General features: G+C 41.7%; 1 long non-coding RNA gene across 1 annotated transcript in view; it reads left to right on the forward strand.

The window, feature by feature from the left end:
- Window positions 1–8,616, forward strand: part of LOC107314463 (uncharacterized) — a 56,417-nt gene extending 47,801 nt beyond the window's left edge. The window contains exons 4-6 of the long non-coding RNA XR_004307565.2: window positions 2,047–2,190; window positions 2,572–2,653; window positions 8,219–8,616. This is a non-coding gene — a long non-coding RNA (uncharacterized LOC107314463). The remainder of the gene's footprint in view (window positions 1–2,046; window positions 2,191–2,571; window positions 2,654–8,218) is intronic.
- Window positions 8,617–10,467: the final 1,851 nt, after the last annotated feature.

Consider the following 10,467-nt stretch of genomic DNA (forward strand, 5'->3'; position numbering starts at 1 on the left):
GGGGTAACTTTACACTTGTGTGTAACCTGCAAGAGCTTTGTGTACTTTCTACATTCCGTTTTTTTTTTGTTGTTGTTGTTGTTGTTGTTTTTTTTATTTAAGTTCCCTGTTATGTTTTAGAATCCAGTTTATCTGAGTTTTGCACATATCAAATGCACTGAAGAAACACATTCCTTTTAGACTACGTCTGTAGAGCTCATGAATAAAATTCAGTTCTGCAGGTCAGGGTTCCTTTTGCCATCAATACAAATTCAATATACAAGTTGGGAAATCTGCAGCAAATCTGTACCGAACAAGGTTGGCAAAGTGAAGGTACTTTAGTTTGTCAGCATGATCTTTATCACATCAGGAGCTTATTTCCATTTGTTCAATTGTCTCGGTGGAAATATAAATAAAAAGAAAGAAAAACTAGTTTGCTGACATCATTTAAATTTGTTCCTACTTGATTAGCAATAGAATTTCCCATCTGAGGAAAGCCCCATGTTATGGAAAGAAGAGTTTATTTCATTCTGGTTGATTAAAATGTTACATGGCATGGCTGACGTAGCAAATAAAATAAAGTTTATGAAGTTTGCATCTCTCTGAACTGAAATTTTACCAAACCTGACATCCAAGGTGTTAGAAACTTCAGTATTCACAGTAGGGCATTTAGTAACTTATCCATGACAGAATGCTGTTCAGGCCCTAATGCCACATTTAGCATCATGGCTAGGATAGGTAGGGCTCCTTCTCCTTCCAGACCACGTGTGCTGCTTGTTGTGAAATGGTTTGAGGTACTTATTCACATGAGAATGAAAAAAGGCTTTTTTTTTTTTTTTCCTCATTTAACTTGTTGTTTCTCAAGAGCCTGTGGAATCATAGTACAGGAGAAGTGAATCAGCAGTATACTAGGTTGGCCTACGCCAGTATTGCCACTGAAAGTTACCCATGTGAAACAGTAATTATGATATAATTTCCTTATCATCTATGGACTAGCTCGCTTCCCTGAAACAGTGTGTTCAGATCCCCAAAGGGTTGGTTCATCTGTCTGAGGAAAATCTGTGAACTACCATGCATTGATGAGAAACAGATGCTTCATGTGGATGTTAAAAATTCCAGGACACTTTTTGCTCTGGTGTCCTTGGCTAGCTTCCCTGGTGTTGTCACATGTATTGTATACTGTTTGGAAACACTGCAGAGATGGATGCTTCAATAATGTTTAAAGTAAGGCATCTATCTATGGTATCTGAGAAGTCTAGGCTACACATATGTGAAATATCTGTAGATAAAAGAGGGAAAACACAAAGGAAAAGAAAGCAAAAAGAATCAAAAGTTTATCTATGGGAAGGTAAACATGAAAACAACAAAAAATGATGACTGTTGAAAAGCAAGAGTGAAAGATCAAGATGTCCACAAGTATAGATTACTGAAGCCCTGAACAAAAGCACCAGATGATGTTCAGTTGGCACTGTGGTAAGTGAGCTAAATATCCTAGCAGTGTAACATGGGAACAGTTCTGTTTGAAGAGATTCTGTGCAGTTCAGAGTTTTTTCAAGTAGAGGAGTCAACACTGCTTCTAGCAACCACAAAACAAGCAACCCTCCTAAACTCAATTGGAGACATATAGCATAATGGAAGCAAAACCACTGATATTTTTCAGAATTGAGTTTTAAAGAGGGTGAAAAATACAGTTTAGGCAACAGTTGGATGCTCCTAAACTGACCTGCTCTTCTCATCCTCTTTATCCCACCAACCAGCTCAGAATAAGTGACTGATCAAAAAGACCCTCTAGCACACCTACTAAGTCTTTTAAACCTGAGTCTTCCCAGATTTAAGAGGCTGCAAAGAGAGGTTGGAAACGAGTGCTGTTAAAGTCAGAAAAGCAGAGCTTCAGTCTCAAGACTGCTGGAGTATGGTCTTTTTTGCCCAGTAACTGAGCCTATTGTCAGTAATGTCCACACATTTATACATGAGAATTGAAGCACAAGTTAGCTGATTCAGATGCACAAGGAATGGTGTGAAAAGGTCTCTCATCTCTTGACTCATTTTTTTGTGTTTTATCCAAAGAATCACTTTTAAGTCAGAGGACACTTCTGACCTTGAAGAATACATTATACCCTCTTTTCAGGAGATCAACATTTACGAAGCCGAAGAGCTTTCTCAGCTTATTCTCTGGAGTAACTGATCAGCAGTTCTACCTACAAGAAGCAGGTGAGAAATAAGAAAAAATAATTGCGAGTCTACAAAGCGGAGGTTATCTGGGCAAAGAAACCTAACATCTCTGATTACACTGCATCAAGGTTATACGTGCATGCAGCTAATGCAGAGGGAGTTCTGGTGTAGAATCTCAAACCCAGCAGTGACCTGGTTTGGGGGTAGATGATTTGAAAGTGCAGGTTGTTCCACCTGAAGAAGTCTTGAGTTGCAATCCACCCATAAATCCATCCAAAACGTGGCAGGCAGACGAACACAAGAGTGAACAGGTAGTTTTCAAGCTATCTGAACAGCATGAATAGGGAAAACAATTCTGTGCAGGTAAAAACATGGTAAATTATCAGGAAAATCTTAACAATGAGATCTGTGTCATTGTAGAATCATTTTCCCAGGCAGAATAACAGAAGTTGAAGATTTTCATGATTGGATCATCGTCATTTGAATGGTATGATCATCCTAGGTATGGTATGACTACACTACTAATCCATTTTAACTTTATGAAGGAATCTGCAGGGCTCAGCTGTGATTTAAAACCAATGAATGAAAACATGTTGTCTCTTGCACAAAATCATATTTCCTCCTCGTGGCTGTTACATGCTGAATTGATAGTCCTGTCTGAACGAGCTGCTAGTTAAGGGAGCTTGCTCTGAAACCTCAAGTTCACCTACAAAGAAGAAATTTCTTTGGAAACGAGTTCTACTTCTGTTTATGCTGGGGAGATGGAAAGGCTAGTTCATTGATTACCTTGAGAATGAGAAGAACTTACAAATTCATTCTAGGAAGAATGAGTGTGCACCTAAAACAGGAAAAACCGAGGGAGGAAAGCCCCAATGTCGGAAGTCAGGGAAAAGATTAATGAAAAAGAAAGAATAGTGCTCTGTCAGTACCATTCACTGAACTCTCACTCATTGCACTGAAACATCACGTTCTTTTGAATTTAGCTATCTTTAATGGGCAACAGTTGAAAAATGAGTAGCAACTGATCTTTCACATGTGTAACCTTATGACCTCACATGGAACCTTTCAGTGGGGCTGAAAAAGCAGGGCAGAAATTCAGCAGTTAGAAATGCGAGCACTTGGGTCTTAGATTGCCCCCTTTGTCTCACCACAGCTCTGCTCTCAGGATTTGCATTGCGTAGAGTCTCATGCCCACTTTCCACACTGGGGCAAACTCCTCTCCTTTGTATGTGCAGATGGGTGTATTTAAGTAGATGAGATTATCCTACAATTGGTATTTCGAGACCTTTTTGCTTAGTTTTAGTGAGCAAACACAAATAATTAATTAAAAAAAAAAAAGAGGCAGGAAATTTGAATAACACACACACCATTAACGTTTCTATATTCATATTTATATGTGTGTATGTGTGTAAAGCTAATCGGTTTTTGTTTGTTTGGTTTTTGTGGGGTTTTTTTTGTCTCAACCTTACATTTTGGGGGTGGGGAGGGTTGGTATTTTTTTCTTCTTAGAAGCTCAATCGCCTCTTTATGAAACAAAGGAAGCAGCTTTCCACCTTCCACTTTCTAGTTGGAGGAAGAAAAGGGGCAATATAACATGCGCATGCAAAAGATTTGCTTTTCAGATGCCTTCAGCTGAAGGACTGATAAAGCACTGCATTGCTGTCCTCTATTTTTGACACCCATCTCAGTTGGAAAAACTATCAAGAGTTTTAACAGTTTACTGTATGTGAGCAGCGTGTATCTCACTCCACTAGCTTGTTGGTGCCCCCTTGTGTTTAAAAGAACGTGATAAATATCTTTTGCATCCGTGAGTCTGTAAGATGCAAGTGTCTTGGGGAGGAACTTAAGTAGTTGTAACTGAGCAAGGAATGGATATTAGAGCAGAGAGGGAAAAAAGATGAAAAGCTTTTTCTTTTAGGGATTAGAAACAGGTTTTGAGCTTGCATATTTTCAGAATTGTTTTTCAGATATTTCCAGATACTTCCAGCCCACTGATAAATTAAACATATACATAACTTTATAGTAATCGCATTTTTAAATGTATTTAAATGAATGTTCAGGAAAAACAAAAAGAAAAACTGAACATTTCCCCCTTCATTCTGTTCAGGTACATTGTTCTCATACATGTATTCATTGAATTAAATAGTACTCTTTACTTTAAAAAACAAATGTATGATTTTTTTCAGGCATCAGTATTTAAAAGCATGTGGGTTATGGGGTGTGCAGGTTATACACAGGAAGAAAGAAAAGGGTTGAGCAGAATCAACCCCTTTTCAGACCTCTTGCCAAACAGATAGCTTCATAGCTGTCGATATCTTCATCTTCATTGTGTGCCTTGGCTTCTTCCCATAAGAACCCAATCCACCATTAAAATAAAGGAAGTGTAAGTTTCTTAGGTTTAATTAGTTACTGAGATAGCTGATAAAATGGGTTAAAAAAGAAAAAAGTTACATATATGGTAGGTAACGACCAGATTTCCAACTTATTTTTGTGCAGCAGCACTGACTGGGAACAAAATCCACACAGCTGGGTTCAGAACAGCAGGCATGCTGCCAAGTACATATTTTGCTGGGGTCCTGGTTAATGGCAGCAAATTGCATCCATCACATTTGTTGCAATTTAGGAACACTGGACGAGGCATGTCAGCAACTCAGGAACTGAAAGAGAACTGACAGTCTATGGCATCAAGCTGTTATAAGAGCAATGACCAGACTCAGGATAGGTGGATGATTACCATCCAAGCACAGCACAGGAATTCAGATAATCTGAGCGCTGTTGGAGGTCCTGTGATTTGAGAGGAAATACTCAAAAGCTGATCCTGAGATGTTTATGAGTCACCAGAATTTTTTTGTGAGTGTATCTATTTCCCATTGTGATCTACATAAACAATGAACTTCCTAAAATCCCAAATTCAATTTTCAGCTGTGGTCAGCAAGGGGCTGCTGTGATTTGAGTTCTCCCAAAGGGCAGCTTGTCTCTGAAAGTAAATTACTCTGCTGGGTACCTCTTGGGTTGTAGTCTTGACGAAAACATTATTGATTCACTTATTGCAGATGCGTGTCTGACAGTCTTAGGCAAGAGCTACAAAAACTCTCTAATGACAGATTAACTGTAAGTGCTACAATTAGAGAGATTTATTAAGATTAGGTGGAGAAGGTGCCATTAAAACTGAAGAAATGCTTTGGATGTCACACCTACCCTGGTGTCACATGTGGCAACAGTTGATGGGAGAAGCTTTACCTTGGCTTAGTTGCAGGGAAGAAGATGCCACAAGATTATAAAGACTTTTTTTCTGCCTCTTCCTGTCCATCTTCTCTCACCACCCAGCCTTGCTCACAATTCCCAGCACTTGGGCTACTTTGTTTCGGCCAGCCCTTCCTGTCTTGCTGGCCTCCCCACTCCAGCTCACAGTGGTGATGTTCAGAGGGCACGCACCTGGCCCAGCATCACTCTCTTGCTCTTAAGGCACTGCATGCTGTGGGCTGTTGGTGATGCACTCGGTGTACAGCAACAGCCAATGTGGCTTTGTTACTCTTCATTATCTACCTGGGTATAGACAAGCTAGCTACATTTACAGATATATTACTGGAAACTATGCAGTATTGAGTCTGATCAGGAAACAATCACCACCACATTATTTTATTTATATAGATTCAAAACACAATGTAAGAATGTCTATACACTATCTCAGATCCATTTGATACTCAACAAAAAGTATGTGAGCATAAACCTGTTCTTCAGGATCAATCAAAATTAATACCAACATCATAGACAGCCATACCTAATTACTAAGGTGAACACAATTTCTTTTAATTGTGTGTGATATACTGTCCTGTTCCAATCTGCAAACCCTGCACAGGATAAATGGCTGCATGTGAAAAGTATTCTTCTTCAGAACTTTCCGACATTTATTTCTTTCAGTACCTATGCAGTGAAAAAACAGAGAATGGAAAAGTGAACGCAACTGTTTCTTAAACCATGTCCTCCTCTTCATATTTTCTTGTGCAGATCTTGTCCATTCCTACTTTGGAAAGTACTGATGAATCTCTCTGAACTGCTTTTGACTCAGCTCTAGGCATGAGAAGTTGGTCTAAGATCCTGGCTGGATGGGTAGATGGGAGTACCCAGACCTTTGGAGAAGATCCCTATTAACTCCAGAAATTAAGTGCCCAACGGAGGCTGATGAGAAGGGTCCTAAGGGGCAGCTGACCGCAAGGAGACGTTAGAAGCAGCAGCTGTGGTCTTTTCCTGTCTAAGGTGCTTAGAGATTGTTGTCTCAAATGACTGTTACTGTCTCTTGATATTTTTAAAGAAAAGGCTTTGCTACCTTTGCTATAAATGGTGCACCTACAGCAAACTCCTGTAAGTCAAGGGTATCACCCATACTAGACATGCGCTGTGGGTGATGCAGGCTCCTGTAAATGTCAACTGTAAGAGTTTTTATTTTTTTCAGCTTTCTCGATTAAGACCTGTAGCAGAAGTGCCAAGTCACAGCCTGAAACAGTGAGCAAGCACCTGGTAGGAAGGCAGGGCCAACCCGGGAGAGCTCAGATGTATGCAATGCAATGCACCTGAGTGACCAGAAGGGGTGGATCTGCCCCTTCTCAGACTTTATTTAAGGGTTGGCAGTGGAGGTGAAGGTATCTTGCTGGAGATTTCTGCCTACCTGAGGCCATCCAAAGGTAAGCAGCTTCTTTCATTTATTTCTGTGCCCGTGGCTGTGTTTGAGTAATTCCTCGCTTGCTGCAGCCTAGGACCTTGCTACTCTGCTGTCATTGTTGTGCTTTTTATTGCATTACAAAACCAAAGAAATTGAGGCAGGTCATTGCACACTGCTGCAGCTTGCACAGGCACACCTTGGGCTGACTTTTGTTTTGAGATGTACACCACAAAAAGGGAAAACAAAGATACTTGAAAATTAATCTTAATCTTCCTGTCCTGGTTACCTCAAGCTTCAGCTCAAGAAAGCAATCAATAGCTGCTCCTAACCATTAGCCACAGAGATCAAAGCGGAGGGAATGTGCATTTTCACGTCCGTTGGAAATGGCCATGGATCGATGGACTTGTCTCTCATCTCAATCTCTTCTTGCGAGAGCAGAAGTGCAAGGATAATTATGTGTATAGCAGTGGATTCTTGCAGCAGCTTGAAACTTGAATGGAGGGGGCTGAATTCATGGCAGAGAGTTAACAGACAAGGAGGGGGCTTTGCTTTGCTTCCCCACCCTCTGGCCTGTGCAGCTGGGCAAGTGCCACGGCTGCTGTAATTTCCTTCCATCAGCAGCAAGGGGAGAGCAGGAGACCAACTGTGACTCACATGGTCTGAGTCAAATCTTCTCTCTGAATGTTTCTGAACACAGCTTAGAGCATCTTCTAATTTAATTTCAAAGCCCTGGCCAGGCTCTTGGGTGGTGTTACCTCCAACTGTAAATCGCAGAGGGAAGCAGTGGGAGGTTCCTCAGACTTTTGGAAAATGACACTTGGAAAATTCAGCAGCATTAATAGGAAAACCCTGCATGTATCCATAGTGGCTAATAGTAACTAGAGAAAATGTTTCATGCAGAAATGAGAAAGGGAGGAGTTCTCACACATGCAAAATCAAGGTATTCTGTCTCAGAGTTGTTCTCTTCTTAGAAGAACTTAATAATTCACTTGCCTTATGTTGTCTAAAATTGTGTGGATCACTCATCCTAAACATCCACACTTAGGAGTTGTATGGTGACCCTAAACATGTATCTACCGTAGGCACAAGCGAACACCTTTGAAGCAGAGGAGAACCTTAACTACAGATGTTTTTTGCATCAGTCACTATGTTGCATTCATCTTTGACCATATATATGGCATACTAGGCAATACTATTTACTAACCTTAATATGTTTCTCATTCAATTTTGGCTAAAAGCAAAGAAAGAGAGCAGGTAGTGTTGATATAAGTAATATTTAATCATTTACAGAAGCATTTGAAAGACTGAAGCACCGATGAAATAATATTCTTAGCAGTATTTTCTTTATTCCAACACAACTCTTTGACTTGAATGAGACTGTAACAAGCGCAATGTTTTGTGTTCTAGATACTTGAGTTCTATGTGAAGATTAAATGCTGCACAGCCAAGAGAACTGCCACGTGCTGTCAGATCCAAGGACTCTTCAGCTCAGGACCAGCGTATGTCAGTGGCAAGCAGCAAGGGAAGGAGATAAGAAGCAGAACATCCTTCCCCACAAATGCCTTTCCAGCAACCAGGGGCTTAAGAGCTTACACAGCTGAAAATTATAGCCGGACTGCTTTGTACAGAAGACACCACTGAACCTATATTTTAACGGATGGTTCACATCCCTTAAAGGAAAAAAAAAAAGCCTGTGCTTCTAGCCTAAGGTACATTTCATGCAATTCAACTATACTCCTGTAACTATAGTTTGGTTGTACTTAATGTTATAGAGTAATTTAATAAAATTACTATTTATTCAGGAATACCATCTGTCAGTTTCTCTGGGTATGTCTTAGTTGTTATAACTACTCCCTCTTTACTTCACAGGTCCTGCCTGTGATTTTCAGGGCTCTCCAGTAACTCATTCCCTACTTCCACTACAACTCACCCGTTCACTTTTACTTGACACATGGGTGATGAGCAGGGGGTGGGACCAGCTGTACTGAGCCATGGCCAGGCCTCATCCTTCCCCATGTGACTGTGCTGGCATGGCCCCAGGCAGCTGCCAGGGCTATGGTCCTTATCTGGGTGCCTCTGTTGTGGGGACTGCCTCACTGTGTGCCTCCAAAGTGAAACAGGGCCAAGAAATTAGTCTGGAGGTGACCACGAGAGGCTGCAGGGCTGCCCCTGGGGCCAGTCACGAGTGGGTGTTCCTCCAGCGTGAGCACCCAGAGCCTGTGCTTGTTTTGAGATGACAGGAGGTGAGAGCTGTGTTATTGTTGTTACAGAGGTACACAGTACATTCTGCAGGAGCAAACTATAAATATTTTCAGCAAATGCACTTACTGTAGGTGTGGGTGCCAAGTAGCACTGTCTCCTTCCTAATTGTTAGGAAAGCATTTTTGTTTTATTGCACAGACAAGTAGATTCCCTGTCCCTTTGCTATTCTTCTTGCAAGTATGTGTTGAGATGGTACAGTGGGTTTATCACATGCCAAGGAGGAAAACTACAGCAGAGCCGCTGCCTCCTATCAGCCCTGCAGCCTATTTTAGCTTGGCGGCTCTTGTTATGACAAATCACGTTTCTTCTGCTCTTGCGCATGGCCTGAGTGTCCCCGCAGCTCAGATGCCACCCTGGGCACAGCAGCAGTCCCAGTGATACCAACCCCACTCTGTGCCTACCCACTTGTGTGGGTATGTCCCAATGTATGGCAGTCACACAGCATTTGCCTGTCTGTGTGATTTCCCATTCTCTTGTAGCTGTGTCCAGCCGTGGACTTTTCTTAAGCAGCTGAGGGATCTGCTTGGGCTCCTGCATGGAGCAGGGAGGAATGCTTGGCCTCCTGGTGCTGCAGGGGCAGCACATGGAGGTTTCCACTGCCATAAAAATTGGGCCAGGCCAGGGCCTTCTGAAATAACTGCAGGCAATTGCTATGGTTTTTCTGTTTGTTTGTTTTTAAGGTCACTTTAAAGAACAAACTTTTTTTCCTTAACATTTGTGCTCTAACCTTGTTCAGGTGCTTAATATCTACTGCTTAATTCTTTTCCACGTGTTTTGCTGGAGTATAACTTTAGTTTTTAACCTACTGCCTGTCATACTTAAACTCTCTAAACCTCATTATGAATGACATCATGGCTCAGCTGGCCTTTGGTGGGGCTTTCAATAGGGTGATGGAGAACAGCAGGCTTAGGGGAGGTTGTAGCAAGGTGGGGATTGGCCTTCATTGTGTGTGATGCACTGGCACAGACTGGTCAGGGAGGTGATGGAGTCACTGTGGCTTGAGGTGTTCAAAGAAAGGGCAGATATGGCACTGAATGACATGATTTAGTGGGCATGAGTGATGGGTTGATGGTTGGGCTAAGCAGTCTATCTTTCCAATCTTAGTGATCCTATGTCGCTCTTTCTGCTCATCATTTTGGTGAGCACCCAGCTCTGTACAGCCCAGCCAAGTGCCCACCCATGTGCCTTAACCAGCCACTGGCAGCAGGGAAGCCTGTGGTCACATTGAGATAGGGTGCTGGAATCCAGCATTGTTTCCAGATTTCTTTTGTTTTGCATTCATGAGACAAATATATACATTGGGCTTGCGCCCGCGTTTGGTTCTGCTGCAAAACTCAGTCCAGAACAAATTAGTTGTAAGCAGAGGAAGGGGAACTTGCTCTCAAGTGCCTTTG

The sequence above is a fragment of the Coturnix japonica genome, chromosome 5 (genome assembly GCF_054131305.1).
Source record: "Coturnix japonica strain WE chromosome 5, WE-NBRP24, whole genome shotgun sequence".
NCBI lineage: Eukaryota > Metazoa > Chordata > Aves > Galliformes > Phasianidae > Coturnix > Coturnix japonica.